This window comes from Mobula birostris, chromosome 6 (genome assembly GCF_030028105.1).
Source record: "Mobula birostris isolate sMobBir1 chromosome 6, sMobBir1.hap1, whole genome shotgun sequence".
Lineage (NCBI taxonomy): Eukaryota > Metazoa > Chordata > Chondrichthyes > Myliobatiformes > Myliobatidae > Mobula > Mobula birostris.
Genome location: NC_092375.1, coordinates 69,254,110 through 69,273,280, shown reverse-complemented (window position 1 = coordinate 69,273,280; position 19,171 = coordinate 69,254,110). Strand labels below are relative to the sequence as shown.

The window sequence follows — 19,171 nt, the reverse complement described above, 5'->3', positions numbered from 1 at the left end:
CAGAAACCTTTATATGTTTTCTTTTCTCTTTCATGGTGTCTTAGTCAAATTGAAACATATCCCTTCAAAGTACTTCGTTTCTCCCTAACTCATATGTCACTTTCCTACTACTTATGATCTCTTTCCTTATTTTCTGCTGACTCATAGTCTCCAAACACTTCAAATTTAAGATTATCCTTGCATTTAAATCGTTTTGAAGACTCACCCTTCTATATCTCTGATCTATTTCAGCCCTGCAGCTTCCCACATAATGATTTTACCTTCAGTGCTGTCTTCCAAACTTCAAAATGTACAATGGAGAGGCCACAATCATTTCTATTTCAACATAATAGATCTGTGAAAGTGTTAACAGCATCATCATGACAGGAAGTGTATTTCAAAGAAACTGCAACTGTTGAATATCTAGAAGATAAACAGAAAATGCTGGAAATACTCTGCAGGTCAGGAAACATCTGTGGGAGGACAAACAGGGTTAACATTTCAGGTTGAACACCCTTCATCAGGTCAGAATTACTGACTATTCCAGCATTTTCTGTTTTATCCTACTGACCGGAATGTTCAATGAATATTTAGCGCTCAGCTACATTTCACTTTGTTTACTTGAGTTTACAATCGAATATTCATACATTTCAACAAAATTTACTAAGCAGTGCAGAAACAAAGGGAAGAAAAATACTCCAGTAGTGTTCATGGGTTTATTGCCTATTCAGAAATCTGATGGCAGAGGGGAAGATACCATTCCTGAACCACTGAGTATGTGTCTTCAGGCTTCTGTACCTCCTCTTTGATGGTAACAAGGAAATGTCCCGGAGGACGCGGGTCCTTAACAATGGATACCACCTTTTTGAGGCATCGCCTTTTGAAGGCGGCCTGGATGTTGGGGAGCCTAGTGCCCATGACGGAGCTAGCTGAGCTTACAACGTCCTGCAGATTTTTCAGAACCTGCGCAGTGGCTCCTCCATACCAGAGGGTGATGCAACCAGTTAAAATGCTCTCCATGTAGAAATCTGTAGAAATTTGCGAGAGTCTTCAGTGATATATCAATTCTTCTCAAACTCCTAGTGAAATATACGGTAGGAAACTTTGTCACATGGTGTGAGCAGAATTATCTGCAGCTTAATGTGAAAAAGACTAAGGAGCTGGTGGTAGACCTGAGGAGAGCTAAGGTACCGGTGACCCCTGTTTCCATCCAGGGGGTCAGTGTGGACATGATGGAGGATTACAGATACCTGGGGATACGAATTGATAATAAACTGGACTGGTCTAAGAACACTGAGGCTGTCTACAAGAAGGGTCAGAGCAGTCTCTATTTCCTGAGGAGACAGGTCCTTTAACATCTGCCAGACAACGCTGAGGATGTTCTACGAGTCTGTGGTGGCCAGTGCAATCATGTTTGCTGTTGTGTGCTGGGGCAGCAGGCTGACGGTAGCAGACACCAACAGAATCAACAAACTCATTCGTAAGGCCAGTGATGTTGTAGGGACGGAACTGGACTCTCTCACGGTGGTGTCTGAAAAGAGGACGCTGTCCAAGTTGCATGCCATCTTGCTCAATGTCTCCCATCCACTACATAATGTACTGGGTGGGCACAGGAGTACATTCAGCCAGAGACTCATTCCTCCGAGATGCAGCACAGAGCATCACAGGAAGTCATTCCTGCCTGTGGCCATCAAACTTTACAACTCCTCCCTTGGAGGGTCAGACACCCTGAGCCGATTATCAGCTGGTCCTGGACTTATTTCATAATTTACTGGCATAATTTACATAGTACTATTTAACTATATATGGTTCTATTACTATTTATTATTTATGGTGCAACTGTAAGGAAAACCAATTTCCCCCGGGATCAATAAAGTATGACTATGACTATGACTGTCATGGCTTCTTTGCAACTGCATCAATATGTTGGGCCCAGTATAGAGCCTCAGCGATGCTGACACCCAGGGACTTGAAACTGCTCACCCTTTCCACGTCTGATCTCTTGCTGAGGACTGGTGTGTGTTCCTTCGACTTCTCCTCCCTGAAGTCCACAATCCTTGGTCTTATTGATACTGAGTGCAAGGTTGTTGCTGTGACACCACTCAACTAGTTGATCCATCTCACTCTTGCATACCTCCTCATCACCATCCAAAATTCTACCAACAATAGTTGTGTCTTCAGCAGATTTACAGATGGTATTTGAGCTGTGCCTGGCTACACAGTCGTTGGTGTACAGTCAGTAGAGCAGTAGGCTAAACTTGCATCCTTGAAGTGCACCAGTGTGATTGTCAGTGAGGAAGATATGTTATTTCTGATCCAAATAGACTGTAATCTCCCGGTGAGGCAGTCAAGGATCCAGTTGCAGAGGAAGGTACAGAGGCCCAAGTTTTGGAACTTGTTAATAAGAACTGCAGGTATGGTTGTATTGAACACTGAGCTGAAATCAATAAACAGCAGCCTGACATAGGTATTACTATTGACCGGGTGACCCAAGGCCGATTAGAGAGCCAGTGAGGTAGCCTCTGCTGTTGATCTACTGTGGTGTTAGACAAATTGAACGGGCTCCTGGTCCTTTCTTAGGTAGGTGTTGATTCTAGCCAAGACCAACCTCTCAAAGCACCTTATCACAGTAAACTTGAGAGCCACTGGGCAATAATTGTTGAGGCAGCTCATCCTATTCTTCTTGGGAACTGGTATAATTGTCGCCCTTTTGAAGCAGGTGGAAACTTCAGACTGCAGCAGTGAGGGATTGAAGATGTCCTTGAAAACTCTAGTTGGTTGGCACAAGTTTTCAAGCCCTACCAGGTATGCCATGTGAGGGTTCACTCTATTGAAAAATGTTCTGACAGCGGCTTCCGAGACAGAGATCGCAGAACCACTGAATGCTGCAGAGATTTGCACAGGTGTAGGTATATTCTCTCTTTCAAAGCATGTATAAAAAGTGTTCAGCTCGTCTAGGAGTGAAGCATCATAGCCATTCATGATGTTAGGTTTCACTGCACATCCTACCAAAGCTGACGTACGTCTGATTCTGATTCTAACCTCAATCAGAATTGATTCTTTGCCCTTAAAACAGCCTTCCATAGGTCGTACCTGGACTTCATGTATAGTTCTGGATCACCGGTCTTGAATGTTACAGACCCAGGAGCAGCACAAGGCTGTGTGCTCAGTCCCCTGCACTGCTCACTTTATACTTATGACTGTGAGGCTAAGCACAACTTCAATGCCATATTCAAGTTTGCTGATGACACCACTATCATAGGCCAAATCAAAGTGGTGATGAATCAGCATGTAGGAGGGATATTGAAAATCTGGCTGAGTGGTACCATAAAAACAACCTCTTACTCAATGTCAGCAACACTAAGGAGCTGATTTGTCACTCTTAGGAGGAGGAAACCAGAGATCCATGAGTCAGTTCTCATTGAAGGATCAGAGGTAGAGAGACTCAGCAACTTCAAATTTCTTGTTGTTATCGTTTTAGGGGACATATCCTGGGCCCAGCACGTAAGGATAATTACAAAGAAAACACAGCAGCGCCTCTACATCTTTAGAAGGGAGCGCAGTTTTGTGCCTGCTGATTACGTTGCTCAGCTCCTTCAACGCCTGCCTGAGGCTGGCTAGAGGTGGCATATACACTGCTACCAGGATGATGGCGGAGAACTCCCTCGGCAGCTAAACTGGACGACATTTGACCGCTAGGTGTTCCAGACCGGGTGAGCAGGACTGAGACAAAACCGCCATGTTTCTGCACCACAATGAGCTAATCATAAAGCATACTCCACCTCCTCTGTCTTAAAAAGACTGAGCTGTCCTGTTCTTGTGGAGAATGGTGAAGCCATCTGGCTGCAGCAACTCAGCAGGTTAGGCATTGTTCTTAATAATAGTTTGTCAAATAAATGAAACATATCCTTCAACAGAAACTCTCTTCTGACCGAAGAAGGAATGCTGTCTTGATGCAATTCACACTGTGCATGCCTGCTTCAGTAATTTAGAAGAAAGACATAGACTGATAGTAATACACACAAGAACTGCAAATTAAATTTTTGTTCTTAGGCAGAGAAAATTACTTAAAGTTTCTGGAGATCACATTGATTTAAAGTTGCAAATAATCTGTCCTGCATAATATTGAAAAGATTCATCATTGCCCTCACATATGCATGCAACCACCTCTTGTTTTACCCATTCTGAAATGCCATAAAAATCCCCAATGTCACCAGTGAAGTATTCATATGTTTAAATTTATTAATTTTACTGCATATCAGGATTCTTTAATCCCAGGATGTCCTGTCATTTTTTTCAAGAGAAAATATTCAAAGTAAAAACCACTCATGTAAACTTTGTGTCTCTATCCTGAATTTCTTCTTGGTTACAATATTAGCAGATAGTATGATAATACCAAATATCTGTCACATTTGATAAATATCCTAAAGTAAGTATTTTCTGACAACCAGAGAATCAATGTATTAGATATACATGAACTGCATCCTCCCAGATAACTTTCCAGTGCCGAACAACACATCACCTTGGAGAATGACTGCTCCATTGATATAACAATGTTGTTATATCAATCTATGTTGTACACCATTTTACTCAAAGCATGTACTACTGGTTCAAATTCATACCAGGTTCCTCCTATACGTGTCCCTCAACATGTAACAACTTGGATTAGCTTCAAATTTTAAATAACATTTTATTCTATCTATTTGAATGAAACAATTCTCCTTAAATGGTTGTGACATTCAACCCAAATATTTGTCAGCAAGATTAATGATCTCAAACTCTTACAAAAACGCAACATTTCTTTATATGAAATTCCAATCTAAAATATATATATGTTTTTCCCTCAATAACATATGTATTACATTTTTATCAAAATTAAACAAAAAAGATTACAGCAACTGCCCATTTCAGTATTACAACATATAAAAGAGGCAAAAGAATAGCTTTCAACAGATTCAGAAAAGCAACACACATGCAAGACATGGTTAAATTATTAGACTTCAATTATTAGACTTCTCCAAAGTAGGCCAGAATACTTACTTAGAAACTTGGCTTTCAACTGCATTGGCCTTTAGATCTTTCCACAATGGAGAGAAAGCTGAAAGATAAGTTGGGTAAAAGTGCTCTTAGACCACCATCTTGGATACTTTGGGCTGATATTATACGGTTCATAGTTGAAGAGTGAATTATATTTACAATCAATTATATTTACTCTCATAAGGAAGAAAACAAAAGATTGTAGTTCAGGACTGGGGATATTGAGTTAGAGTAACGAAGCTCAGAAACAACCCCTTTCCGCCTGCTTCAGCAGTCTGAGGTACCTGCCTGCTTCGAGCAGACTTCACTCATACCAGAGCCCAAGAAGAAGATGGTAATCTACATCAATGACAATCATCCAGTAGTACTTATATCAATAACGATGCAATGTTTTGACAAATTGGTCATGAAACATATCAACTCCTGCCTGAGGAGTGACCTGGATCTGCTCCAATGTGCCTACAGCAACAACAGATCAACAGCAGATGTCTGTTCGTTGTCCCTTCACTCAGCTCTGGAACACCTAGATCTTCCTCCTCGACTACAGCTTCGCATTCACCATTATTACCCCCTCGAAACTCAACACTAAGCTCAAAGACCTGGGTCTCAATACCTCCCTCTGCAATTGGATCTTCAATTTCCTCACTGACAGACCCCAGTTAGTACAGATTATTGGCAACATCTCCCCCACACTCGCCATCAGCACAGGTGCACACAAACGCTATGTGCTTATCCCCCTGCTTTACTCACTTTTTACCTATGATTGTGTGGCTAAGTATAGCTCCAATGCCATATTTTAAGTTTGCTGACAACATGCCAAATCAAAGGCAGTAACAAATCGGCATATAGGAGGGAGAATAAAAATCTGGCTGAGTGGTGCCACAACAACAACCTCTCACTCAATGTCAGCAAAACTAAAGAGCTAATTATCCACTACAGGAGGAAAAAGCCAAAAGGCCATAATTGAGACCTCATTAGGAGCTCTGAGCTGGAGAGGGTTAGTAGCTTTGAAGTCCTTGGCATTATCATATCAGTGGATCTGTCCTGAGACCAGCACACAAGTGCCGTCAAAAAGAAAGTGCAACAGTGCCTCTACTTCCTCAGAACCTAGAGTAGATAGATCAACTGGCTGTCCTCCTCCTACCTGCATACAAACAGAGGCTAAACAGCAAGACTCCAAGGGTAAGGGTGACAAAGAGGTAGATGTGGGAGGCAGAGGAACGGCCTTCGAGTTGGTGGGCTGGGCCATGATGAAGAATTCGTCAAGAGGGTTTGAACAAATATGTCATGGTTGGCATGGACGTTATAAAGATAGTCATAGACAAGTGTCCTCCCCCTCCCCCACAAAATCATTCAGAGTCTTCCCCAACTAAAGCCCTCGAGGAAACAAGAGATCCTCAATCCGCTGAGGGCAAGATCAATGGTGTTCAGGTCTGGTGGCCAAGTAAAATACAAAAGGTCACAATATGACCTCCAGAAAGCCATTCCACATGCAAAGCAGCAACTCTGGACCAAATTTGACTCACTGAAGATGTTCGACATCTGTGGCAGGGCTTGAATGCTATCACCTCCTACAAAGTGAAACCAAACAATATATGTGACAACAAAGTTTCACACCCAGATGAGTTCAATGCTTTTTATGCTTACTTTGGCCATCAAAAGATGGAGGCAGCTTCACGAATTCCCACAACCCATGACAACCCTGTGATTTTAGTCTCTGAGGACAACGTGAGAGTATCCTTCAGGTGGGTGAACCCACAGAAAGCATCCAGCCCAGACGGGGTACCTGGCCGAGTACTGAAGACCTGCATTTTTCAACTTGTTGCCGTTTTCATTGATATCTTTGACCTCTTGCTTCGGCAGTCTGAGGTACCCACCTGGTTCAAGGCTTCAATTATACCGGTGCTCAAGAAGAACATAGTAACATGCTTATTCTCCAGTAGCACTTACATCCACTGTGATGAAGTGTTCTGGGAGGTTGGTGATGAAACATATCAACTCCGACCTGAGGAGTGACTTGAATCTGCACCAATTTGCCTACTGGCACAACAGATCAAAATCAAATGCTATTTCATTGACTCTCCACTCAAATCTGGAACATCTGAACTGTGAAGATGCATACATCAGAAATCTCTTCATTAACTACACGTCTGCATTCAATAGTATCATCGCCTCAAAACTAATCAATAAACTCCAAGACCTCCTTGCACAACTGGATCCTCAATTTCCTCACTTGCAGATCCTAGTCAGTTCGGATTGGTAACAACATCTCCTCCTCAAACTCCATCAGCACACCACAAAGGTGTGTGCTTAGCTCCCTGCTCTACTCGTTTTACATTGATAACTGGGTGACTATGTACAGCTCCAATGCATATTTCAGTTTGCCGATGACACCACAGTTGTCAGCCAAATCAAAGGTGTTGACACATCAGCCTATAGGAGGGAGAGTGAAAATCTGGCTGAATGTTGCTATGACAACCTCTTACTCAATGTCAGCAAAACCAATGAACTGATTATTGACTACACGAGGAGAAAAACTGAGGTCAATGAGCCAGTTCTCAGCAGGGGATCAGAGATAGAGAGAGCAGGCAACTTTAAATTTCTTAGCATTATCATTTCAGAGAATCTGTCCTGGGTCCAACATGAAACTGTAAAGAAGGCACGGCAGCACCCTTATTTTCTTAGAAGTTTACGCAGATTTGCATGTTATCTAAAACTTTGACAAACGTCTATAGATGTGTGGTGGAGATTATACTGACTGGTTAAATCACAGCCTGGTATGGGAACACCAAAGTCCTTGCAGGGAAAAAACTACAAAAAGTAGTGTATACGGCCCAGTCCATCACAGGTAAAGCCCTCCCCACTACTGAGCACATTTACAAGGCCATGGAGAATCATGAAAGACCCCCACCATCCAGGCCATGCTCTCTTCTCATCACTATCACCAGACAGGATGAGTCTTAGGTCCCACTCCACAAGATTCAGTAACATTTTTTACACGATTTCATTCCCCATTACTCTGAACTGATCCTACGACCTACAATCTCACTTTTAAGGAAACCTTCATGTTCTCAGCATTATTTTTATTTGCAGAGTTTGTCTTCTTTTGCACATTGGTTGTTTGTAGTCTTGTTTGTTTATTTACGGTTTTTTGAAAAATATTGTTGTATTACTGTAAATGCCTGCAAGTAAATGAACCTCAAGGTGGTATATGGTAGCATTTATGTACTTCATTAATTAATTTACCTTGAGCTATCAACTTTGAACTTCTTAATACTGACCTTATCCAGATTACCCAAGTTCTCCTCCCCAAACCCACTATTTCCTATGTCCTTCTCCTTGCTAAATATAGATGAGAAGGACTTATTTACAACTTCACTCATATCACCAGACTCCACACATACAGTACCTCTTTGTTCGCTAAAGGGATGCACTCCTAACATGATCACCCTCTTGCTGCTAATAACCTTACAGAAAATCTTCGCAAAGTATTCTCACTTCACAAAGATATTTCATTGCCACTTTTTGCTCTCTTAATTTATTTATTAAGTTCTCTCCCACACGCTTTATATTCCTCAAGATACTTCCATGATCCTGATTGTTAATACATAGAACAGTACAGCACAGGAAATAGGGCTTTCGGCCCACAATGTTGTACCGAAACAATTAAATGGCCAGCTAGACTAATCCATTCTGCCTACACAATGTGCATATCCTCCCATTTCCCTCATATTCATGTATCTATCTAACCCACTCTTGAAAGTCCAAATGTATCTGCCCCTACCACCACCCCAGGCAGCACATTCCAGGCACCACCATTCTGTGTAAAAAAAAACTTGCCCCTCACATCTCCTTTGAACGTACCCCCTCTTACCTTAAATGCATGCCCTCTGGTATGAGTCACTTCAAGCCTGAGTAAAAGATACGGTCTACCTATCCTATCTACAGCCCTCATAATCTTATAAACCTCTATCAGATCTCCCCTCAGCCTCGACGGTCCAGAGAAAACAACCTAAGCTTGTCCAGTCTCTCCAAGAATAGCTTCTTCCACTCTGCCATCAGATTTCTAAATGGACAATGACATGACCTCACTTTTTTTTTGCTCTCATTTTGCACTACGTATTGAATTCATTTTTAACATATATATTTCTAATTGCAATTTGTAGTTTTTTTATTATTATGTATTGTACTGTACTGCTGCCACAAGAGTAAATTTCACAACTTACGCCAATGATATTAAACCTGATTCTTATTCTGATCCAGGTAGCATCCTGGTAAACCTCTTCTGCACCCTTTCCAAAGTTCAACATCCTTCCTATAATGGGGCAACCAGAACTGCATGCAATACTCCAGATGCGGCCTAACTGGAGTTTTATAAAGCTGCAACATACAGTAACTTCCTGCCTTTGAATTCAATGCCACAACTAATAAAAGCCAACATGTCATATGCCTTCTTAACCACACTATCAACCTCTGTATTCATTTTCAGGGAGCTATGACACTGGATTCCAAAATCCCACTACTTATCAACACTGTTAAGCCTCCTGCACTTTACAGTTTACTGTCCCTTTACCTTTGTGAAACACTTCATGCTTAGCCGGGTTAAACTCCTCCTGCCATTTCTCTGCCCATATTTGCAACTGATCTATAATCCACAGAATTTTTTTTTAACCAGTCTTCTAAACTATACACAACACCAATCTACGTTTTCATCCAGGTCATTTATATACATCACAAACAGCAGAGGTTGGTCCCAGTACAGATCCTTGCGGAACACCACTAATCACAGACTTCCAGCTGGAATAAATCCCTTCAACCACTACGAGCAAGTCAGTTCTGAAGCAAAACATGCAATTCACCATTGATCCCATTCTTCTTAATCTTCTAGATGAGCCTCCCATGAGCAACCGTGTCAAATGTCTTACTAAACTTGATGTAGACAACATCCACAGCTCTACCTTCATCAATCACCCCTGTGACCGTGTCAAAAAACACAATCAAGTTAGTAAGACAGGACTTGCCACACACTAAGCCATGCCGGCTCTCCCTAATTAGGTTAGGTTTTCCAAATGCTCATAATAGCTATCCAAAAGATTTCTCTCCAGTAACATGAGGCCCACCAGTCTATTGTTTCCAGGATTACCTTTGGTTCCTTTCTTGAATAATGGAAATAATGTCACAACCACGGATTCGGCAGTGCAGCAGATACAGCAATTGCGCTCGTGAGTATGCACATGGCTTAACTCCATTCTTTTCGCCGTAGCGCCTGTTGAGACTTGCTGTCACTACATTCAGATATGGCCCAAGTGCGGAGCGAGAGACACTGAAGCAGGTCGATAGTTTACAGACTTTAATGCAAACAGAGTTAGGGGGAAGGGAAAACAATAAAAGCTTGGCCAAACAGGGCCATTAACTAAAACTCTCAAATGGAAAACAAAGCCTACACTGCAGTTGAAAGGAATAACTAAATATGAAATGAATACCGCTAGTCTTCAGAGCAGGTTAACTCGACAGTCCAATTTCTCAGTCCAAATGCAGGCAGGCAGTGAAACGTTGCTGTGCTTTGCTCAAGTCTCCACAGGCGCTACTATGAAAAGAATGGAGTTAAATACGATCACAATGAAATAATAATTAGCTGACACATGCATATTCACAAGAGCAACTGCCGTATCTGCTATGCTGCTGAATCTGTTGTTGTGGCATATAATGGAAGAACAATAACTACTTGCCAGTCCTCCAGGACTTCACCCATGGCTAGAGAGGACACAAAGATATTGGTCAAGGTCCCAGCAACCTCTTCTCTTGCCTCTCTCAATAACCTGGTGTATAGCCCATCAGGCCCTGGGGACTTATTCGCCAATGTTCTTTAAGAAACCAACACTACTATCTCCTTTACTTCAAAATACCCTAGTTATTAATATGCTTGGCACTGATCTCCCTATCCTCAACATCCTTCTCCTTGGTAAATACTGATGTAAAGGGCTCATGGAGGACCTCACCCACATAATCTGCATCCAAGCAAAATTTTCCCCCCTTTATCCTTGAGTGGTCCTACCCTCTCCCTAGTTATCCTCTTGCTCTTGATGTATGTATAGAATGCCTCGGGATTCTCTTTAATCCTACTTGCAAGGACTTTTCATAGCCCTTCCTGGCTTTCCCAATTCCCTTCTTGAGTTCTTTTAGGCTTCTTTATCACCCTCAAGGGCTAAGTTTAATTCTCACTTCCTAAGCTTTACATACTTCTTCTTTTTGACTACATACTTTAGCTCTCTCCTCATCCAAGGTTCTCTTACCTTGTCATCTTTGCCCTTCCTTCTGACATGAACATACCTGTCCTGCATTCTGTGCAGTTGGTCTTTAAACACTTTTCCCATGTCAGATGTGGACTTGCTCAAAAACAGCTGTTCCCAATTAACTCTCCCTCCTTCCCTCCTAATGCTCTCACAATTTACCCTGCTCCAATTTAGTACTCTCCTGCAAGGCCCATATTTATCCTTATCTATAGCTACCTTAAGAAGTTTTGGTCACTGTTCCCTATCTGCTCATCCACATGTTTCCTTTTCCTACCCCCCCCCCTCCACTGCCAAGCAAACATTTAATATCCTCTGTCATTCAGAATCCTGCCACTGTTGCCTTTCATACTTAGCAAAGCATGCTGACCTAAAATCTATTTTAAAAAGCTTACACCTGTAAATAACTCTGTTTTAAAATACTTCAACCAGCAAGCTGTAAATTTACCCAGAAGCATCAGTTCACAATTTACTTTTACTAGATTGTCCCTTATGCTATTTAAGTCAGCCTTCCAACAGTTCAAGATCTTAACTTGAGGGTCAAATACATCGCTTACCATAACTACCCGGAAACTTACAGAATTTGGTAATTGTTCCCAAAGTGCTGCTGCACCAACACTTTCCCCACTGACATTTCCGGTGAGTACTGCCCCATCTCTACTAGGATTCCCTAAATATTGTCTCAAATTTGGGCAGTTTTTCCCTTCATGTAACGTTTAACACAAATCATTTGAAATATACTGGTGATTACAATGGCAAAGTGGTACATTATCGAACCCATCTTAACAGGAGTAGAACTTTTTAAAAAATACTGTATTATTAGAGGAAACAAATCAGGATCTGTTTTTCCATATTTGAGTGGTGTTGTAACATCGATAATTATCACTGATATACTGTATATATATAGTGCAAAAGAGGAATAGTGAGGCAGTATTCCTCACTGTTCAGCAAGACCAAAGAATTGATTATGGATTTCAGGAAGAGGAAGTCGGGAGAACACACATCAGTGTTCACTGAGGGGGTCAGTGGTGGAATGGGTGAGTATCTTCATGTTCCTGGCCACCAACATCACAGAGGATCTATCCTGAGACCAACACACTGATGCAATCACAAAGAAGGCAAGTCAGTACCTATACTTTATTAAGAGTTTGAGATGATTTGATATGCTACCAAAGACTCTAGCAAACTTCTACGGATGTGTGGTGGAGAGCATTCTGACTGGTTGCTTCACCACCCGATACACAGTCTCCAATGTGCAGGATTGAAAGAAAGACTCAACCACTTCCATCAGGGCTACAAGCCTCCCACTATCGAGGTCATTTTCAAAAGGCTAGACCTCAAGAAGGCGGCATCCATAATTAAGACATGCCTTCCTCTCATTACTGCTGTACAGGAGCCTGAAGACCAACCTTCAACATTTCACTAAGTTTCTTTCCCTCTGCCGTTAGATATCTGAATAGTTTGTGAACTTACGAACACTGCCTCACTATTCCTCTTTTGCACTATTTATTATTTATTTATTGTAACTTATAGTAAAATGTACTTTACCACTATTACATTAAAAAAATCAGAACATACAGTATGTCAGTGATAATAAACCTGATTCTGATTCCTGGGAAAACTCCAAACTCAATCCCAGTGACTATATACATGGCCATTGGCTCTAACTCAGGGAAAAATATACCCTATTTTTGTCAGATATGCAGAGCCATTTTGTAACATTTAAGTTGGGGCTCTTAAGTAGGATACACAGCAATTTATGCGTGTATTTTGATATAATTTTCACTTTTTTCATTTTATTGCATTACATAATTTAAAACTCCAGCACCAGGTGTTTTCTTATCAGCAATCAAATATTAAATATCCACTTACATTAAATAATATAGAAGATCATCCTCTACCAATTTAACTAATTAAAATAGTTTCTCAACTTAGGCTGAGACAAAAGCCCTCTGGAGTTGTCCATTGATCGACGCTGCCTAACAATACCACTGGTTCAAATGTTTTGTAAAAGGTAAATTCCAGGTGTGTTGTGGTTCAACAAATACCAGTTTTCTGTTTCATAATCTTCGATGCGAAACATTGCACTCTTGGCACAGTATCAAACTAAATTAATACCAATTTATTATCAAATGGAAATTCGCTATTTATTTTCAGTTTGTAAATTTACCATTATTTCTATATTGAAAGCCAACAACGATCTTCAAAAAATAAGATGGTTAACATCTTGAAGAAATCTCGTAAAGTACACGCAAGCGTTGTTTCAGTAGCAGTTCTTATTCTTGTCAAAGCAGCAAGATGATCATGAATTTTACGATTAAAAATACACTCATCGGATATAAATCTATCGAAACGCCTGAATACAGCCTACTACGGTCAAAATGTTCATCTGAAAATCCTAAATATTCTTTAAATTACCGTCGCCGCGGTATTTTGAGGATTAACAATGCAGAATGCTAAATCAATGGATGAAGCCGACTACTACAGCGATGGCAGTTAAATTGCCTCGATGTTTTCTTGCAACATCTCAGTACATAAACTAATATCTAAAAAGTTAAATGTAACGTAGCTCAAAGCAACCAAATATTAAACACAAATCCCGATCAGCTGAATGTACCCAGAAAGGGAAACAGTCCGCCCGCCATTCTCCACTCTCCACTCTCCAATGCTAAGAAAAAATCAAGCACGTTTCGATTATTTTTTTTGCTACTTGCTCACAATACACACCGTACTTTTCACAAAATGTGAGGATCGTGGTGCGGACCAAACCTAACCACGGCTATATGGAACATAACACTATCTGTATGCAGTTTTCCAAAATAACACGAGCAGTAACAATACAGGAATAATACCGATGCAGCTGGACTGGTTTCAGAAACCCAGGACCCAAAATCCCAGAGTACAATCCCAGCTCGTTCACACAGAGAGAGAGAAAAAAACAAGAAATCTGATCAATACAAAGAATAAGACCCACGATGATTTACCATTTTACAAAGCTCGGCTCCCTTTTCCTATGAATCTACAAAGACGCATAGAAAATTTCATTCCTGATCGGAACAAAATTACAAAGGGAAAACTGACCGAGACTTGACACATCCGTAGCAAATCGTGGTTATTTAACTGCAAGAAGAGCAGAGTTTTTGATCTATCCTTTATTCCGGTTTTACAAAATATTCAACAAAAGATCCACACACACAAAGCATAATGCTATTTGGAAAACGTTTTAACAAGATAAACAGAGTTGAGAAGATGTAACAGACCTCCTCGCCCAGCTTCCGGAGCTAGCCCCGTGTACCTCGCAGTGCAGTCTGATTGAGTCAGATCAGTTTTGGTGAAATGTGCCTGAATGTCTGTGAAGCGGGAGCCCGGCGGGCGTTAGTGCCTGGCGGAATCCCATCGAAACCTAAACGCGAATGGTGTGCGAGGGAGGCGTGCTTAGCGCTGCAATCTGCTTCTCAGAAACGCTGCCTTTCGCTGACTCCGGAGTATTTTATTCACTGAATTAATATTTAACATTGGTAAACACAGCCGGGTGGGCAGCATCAGTGCCGGACAGTTTGGGGAACTGCAGCCATATTCCTTCCCGCGGCCATCGCCGAGAAGCCGTGGGGGTTGCTGGATAGGTGTCGAGCGGCCCGGTCTGAGGGCCATTGGCTGCCTTATCCGTCAATCAGGAGCAGCTGCAGCCAATTGGCAGTCGGAGCAGGTGGCGCGCTCGGTCCCTACTTCGCCGAGACGCTGGCGGTGAGTTCTCTCACAGTGTTCTCTGAGCGCGGCTCCTTGTGGAATGGGATGACAAGGACTCAGGTGACGAGTTTGCACTCCAGAAAAAAATTATTTGCTATAATTACCACTTACATTGTGAATGCTTATCAGATCGGAATGAAATCAGATTGAACCGTCTATTCATCTCCTCGCGTCCATTCACCAATGTCATATATGACAGCATTCCATGCTCTAGGACAACTGTGTGTGCCTCAGTGGTCAACTCCATGTTGAACATGGTCTGTTGCGGCTTAGTCTCTGCCACGTTTGTTATAAATGAAGTCCAAACAACTGTGGAATTTTAAAACGTTAACACGAGGAATTCTGCAGACGCTGGAAATTCAAGCAACACACATCAAAGTTGCTGGTGAATGCAGCAGGCCAGGCAACATCTCTAGAAAGAGGTACAGTCGACGTTTCGGGCCGAGGCCCTCCTGGAGATGCTGCCTGGCCTGTTGCATTCCACCAGCAACTTTGATGTGAATTTGCAGGCCTCTTTTTTTTCTGTGCTGTCACCTCAGACAGCCAACCTTCCCATTTCTCCACGCCACTTCTGATACTGTCCTGATACTGAGATTCCAGAAATCCTGAACTTCAGTGGATTCTTCCATTCATCTGTGTGCGTGCCCACTATTTTACTACCTTTCAGAGCCACCCTTAGAGTGGAGGCATGAGTGTCAAGCAAGCTGTGACCCACTTATAGCCGAAATGGTCTTGGTGATCTGAGCCATCATCTTTCTGACAGTTGGGCCCAATCCGTATACTATGAGAATACAGAAAGGCCACAGTAGATATAAAGCCATTCCGTGAATGGGCATTGTCATGACAATAAATTTTATGTTGGAAAAATATGAAGTAGACCACTTTGGTGGAATAAAGTGGAAAATGATCATTCTTTAAAATAGTGAAAGACTGAAATACTGATTTCAGAGGGAGGGCTGGTGTATTCATCACATGAAATATGTGGAACTGGAAGGCAAATAGTACATTGGCCTACATTGAAAGCAAATTAGTATAAGAATGGGAGTATTTTACAGTTATATAGTGAGAATATATCTGGAATAGAAAGTGCAGTGTGGAAAGGACAGATATATTTGCAGCAAAGTTCACCAGATTGATTTATGGAATGGCAAGTTTGTCACATGCAGAGAGATTAAGAGTAAACACTTCAGCTTAGGACAGAAAATAGTTACAGGGCTTTATAGGGTATATGCAGGGACAACCTATACCTAGCTGGGCAACAGAGGCATAGTGTCATACAAAAGAGAAGAAGCTTTCCTGTACTAATTGCAAAAGCCTTGATTCCTTTAGATATTAAAGGAATCAAGGCCTTTTGAATTTGTATAGGAAAGTGGCACAGGAGTAAAAAATCAGCTATGATCTTATTGAATGGCAAAGAAAGAATGATGAGTTAAGCAGTCTACTCCTGCATCTATTTCTTATGTTCCGATGGACATAGCATGCTTTAGGATCTCTAGGTCATGACCTTAGCATACCAGGAGATGCCTATGAAGTGTCTAAGGCAACAAAGGTAAAAACATTTGAGCCTTTTCTCATGCCTTGCATATATTGTGGAGGTCTGAATACTGCAGAGAATGGGACTGAGAACAGAGGCATTTCAGTGTTCACCGTCAGGTTGCTGCTTGTCCACTCACTCTTGCTCAGCTTCAAAATTACAGCTGCAGCTTTTGCAATGCAAGTGTTGATTTCATTATTAAGTGACAGATTGCTGGTGCTAATGAAGCTAAGCTAAACTGTCAACCAACCCGGGAAACTCACTTTCAGTGCCAATTGATTGTGAATGAGTGACTGGGGCCCCCGTTGGTCAGGGCCGACCATGGATGCTGTGTCCCAGTTGTCTAGATATGCAAGCCTGGGCAGTACAATACTGAGACCAAGCTGTTGCCCACATAGCAAGCTCCCTCTCTCCATACATCTGATGAATCTAAAGGAACGGTAGAGACCGAAACAGTTTGATACCAGCAGCATTGCATGAGTTGCCAGTCAGTGTTGAGCTCAATGTAGGACGGCCTTAAGGACTCCAGCTCCAGATTTTTCCCTCAGGGTTTACTCCCGAAGCCTTCCCCATGAGTGAGTATAGCTACAAGGCAGTGGAGGTTTAAAATCAGAGTTTTCCTTCTAAATGAGCCACCAACCATGGCTGATAAGCCCCATCTGCCTGAAGCGACTGGTTTTAAGACATCAGTAACCTGCTTTTTCCCCTTCTCCTGTTAGTACAAATGGATCTGCCGGGCTTAGTAGCTAAGCTACACGTGAAGGCCAGGATCTGGACTTGGTTGTCAGAGGCTATTTGAGGCGCACACCATTGGGAACATTTAATATGTAGTGGGAGCTTATCTCCACTAACACCCCCGACTATAACAACCTTAAGGAACAAATTGATTGTGATATGGCAAAATCCTCTGGTAGGGCATTTGTTTTCATAGTCATAGTCATACTTTATTGATCCCAGGGGGAAATTGGTTTTCGTTACAGTTGCACCATAAATAATAAATAGTAATAGAACCATAAATAGTTAAATAGTAATATGTAAATTATGTCAGTAAATTATGAAGGACCAGCCTATCGGCTCAGGGTGTCTGAGCCTCCAAGGGAGGAGTTGTAAAGTTTGATGGCCACAGGCAGGAATGACTTCCTATGACGCTCAGTGTTGCATCTCGGTGGAATGAGTCTCTGGCTGAATGTACTCCTGTGCCCACCCAGTACTTTATGTAGTGGGTGGGAGACATTGACCAAGATGGCATGCAACTTAGACAGCATCCTCTTTTCAGACACCACCGTCAGAGAGTCCAGTTCCATCCCCACAACATCACTGGCCTTACGAGTGAGTTTGTTGATTCTGTTGGTGTCTGCTACCCTCAGCCTGCTGCCCCAGCACACAACAGCAAATATGATCGCACTGGCCACCACAGACTCGTAGAACATCCTCAGCATCGTCCGGCAGATGTTAAAGGACCTCAGTCTCCTCAGGAAATAGAGATGGCTCTGATCCTTCTTGTAGTCAGCCTCAGTGTTCTTTGACCAGTCCAGTTTATTGTCAATTCGTATCCCCAGGTATCTGTAATCCTCCACCATGTCCACACTGACTCCCTGGATGGAAACAAGGGTCACCGGTACCTTAGCTCTCCTCAGGTCTACCACCAGCTCCTTAGTCTTTTTCACATTAAGCTGCAGATAATTCTGCTCACACCATGAGACAAAGTTTCCTACAGTAGCCCTGTACTCAACCTTATCTCCCTTGCTGATGCATCCAACTATGGCAGAGTCATCAGAAAACTTCTGAAGATGACAGGACTCTGTGCAGTAGTTGAAGTCTGAGGTGTAAATGGCGAAGAGAAAGGGAGACAAGACAGTACCCTGTGGAGCCCCAGTGCTGCTGATCACTCTGTCAGACATCATAACGGTAATGGTTTATTATAACGGTAAATCCAAATTCTTCACAGGCATAAGAGAGTTAGCTACTAGCAATGTTCCTCATCATGGAGTGTTGGCATAATGCAACTCCCTGATAATCTCCTGGAGCATTGAAGGCAAGCCGGGTTGAACAGCTTCCCATCAGCTCTGGGGTGTAAACAGACAGGCCTCTGTGGAAGAGCTAAAGACATATGTCAGGTGGTGTGAGAAAAATGTATCAAAAATGTTGAAGCCAGAGAATATCTCTCATTGACTCTGCTGCAAATCTCAAAGTGTTCCAATGTCAGTTTTGCCTTGTCAGATTAAACCATAACCTTTATATCATTATAAAAGCAGATTACACAGCAGTGTTGGTGTATAGCCAGTTTTCTTCAGAAGCTTGAGTTAACTGTCCTGTTTATACAACTGTTCCTTTTAGTGATGTGTGTGCAGATAATATATAAAAATTGAAAAGATCATTTTTATTGTGAATCTTTCAAATCTAAAACCATTAGAATTCTGAGTAAATGCTTTCAACCAATATCTGTGCTCTGACCAAGTCAATGCTAGTAAACTGTTTTCTCACAATACTAGGCAGGGAAGTGCCTTGCTGGTTTTTTATATAATAGCTGTGGTTAGTCTTTCTTTTCATTACACTGTCACCTTCTTTGTATTTCGCATATCCT

At 41.9% G+C, this 19,171-nt stretch overlaps 1 protein-coding gene across 5 annotated transcripts in view; it reads right to left on the bottom strand.

Annotated features, from left to right (window-relative positions):
• LOC140199090 (rho guanine nucleotide exchange factor TIAM1-like) overlaps positions 1-14,891 on the bottom strand; it is a 299,957-nt gene extending 285,066 nt beyond the window's left edge. For 3 of the 5 annotated variants that reach the window (XM_072260580.1, XM_072260582.1, XM_072260578.1), the window contains exons 1-2: positions 14,567-14,891; positions 5,020-5,077 (exon numbers count right to left, since the gene is read on the bottom strand). The gene's annotated coding sequence lies outside the window, so the exon portion shown is untranslated. Of the gene's footprint in view, positions 1-5,019; positions 5,078-10,499; positions 10,604-14,566 lie in introns of all 5 variants that reach the window. The other 2 variants (XM_072260579.1, XM_072260581.1) reach the window with 2 other exon arrangements.
• Positions 14,892-19,171: the final 4,280 nt, after the last annotated feature.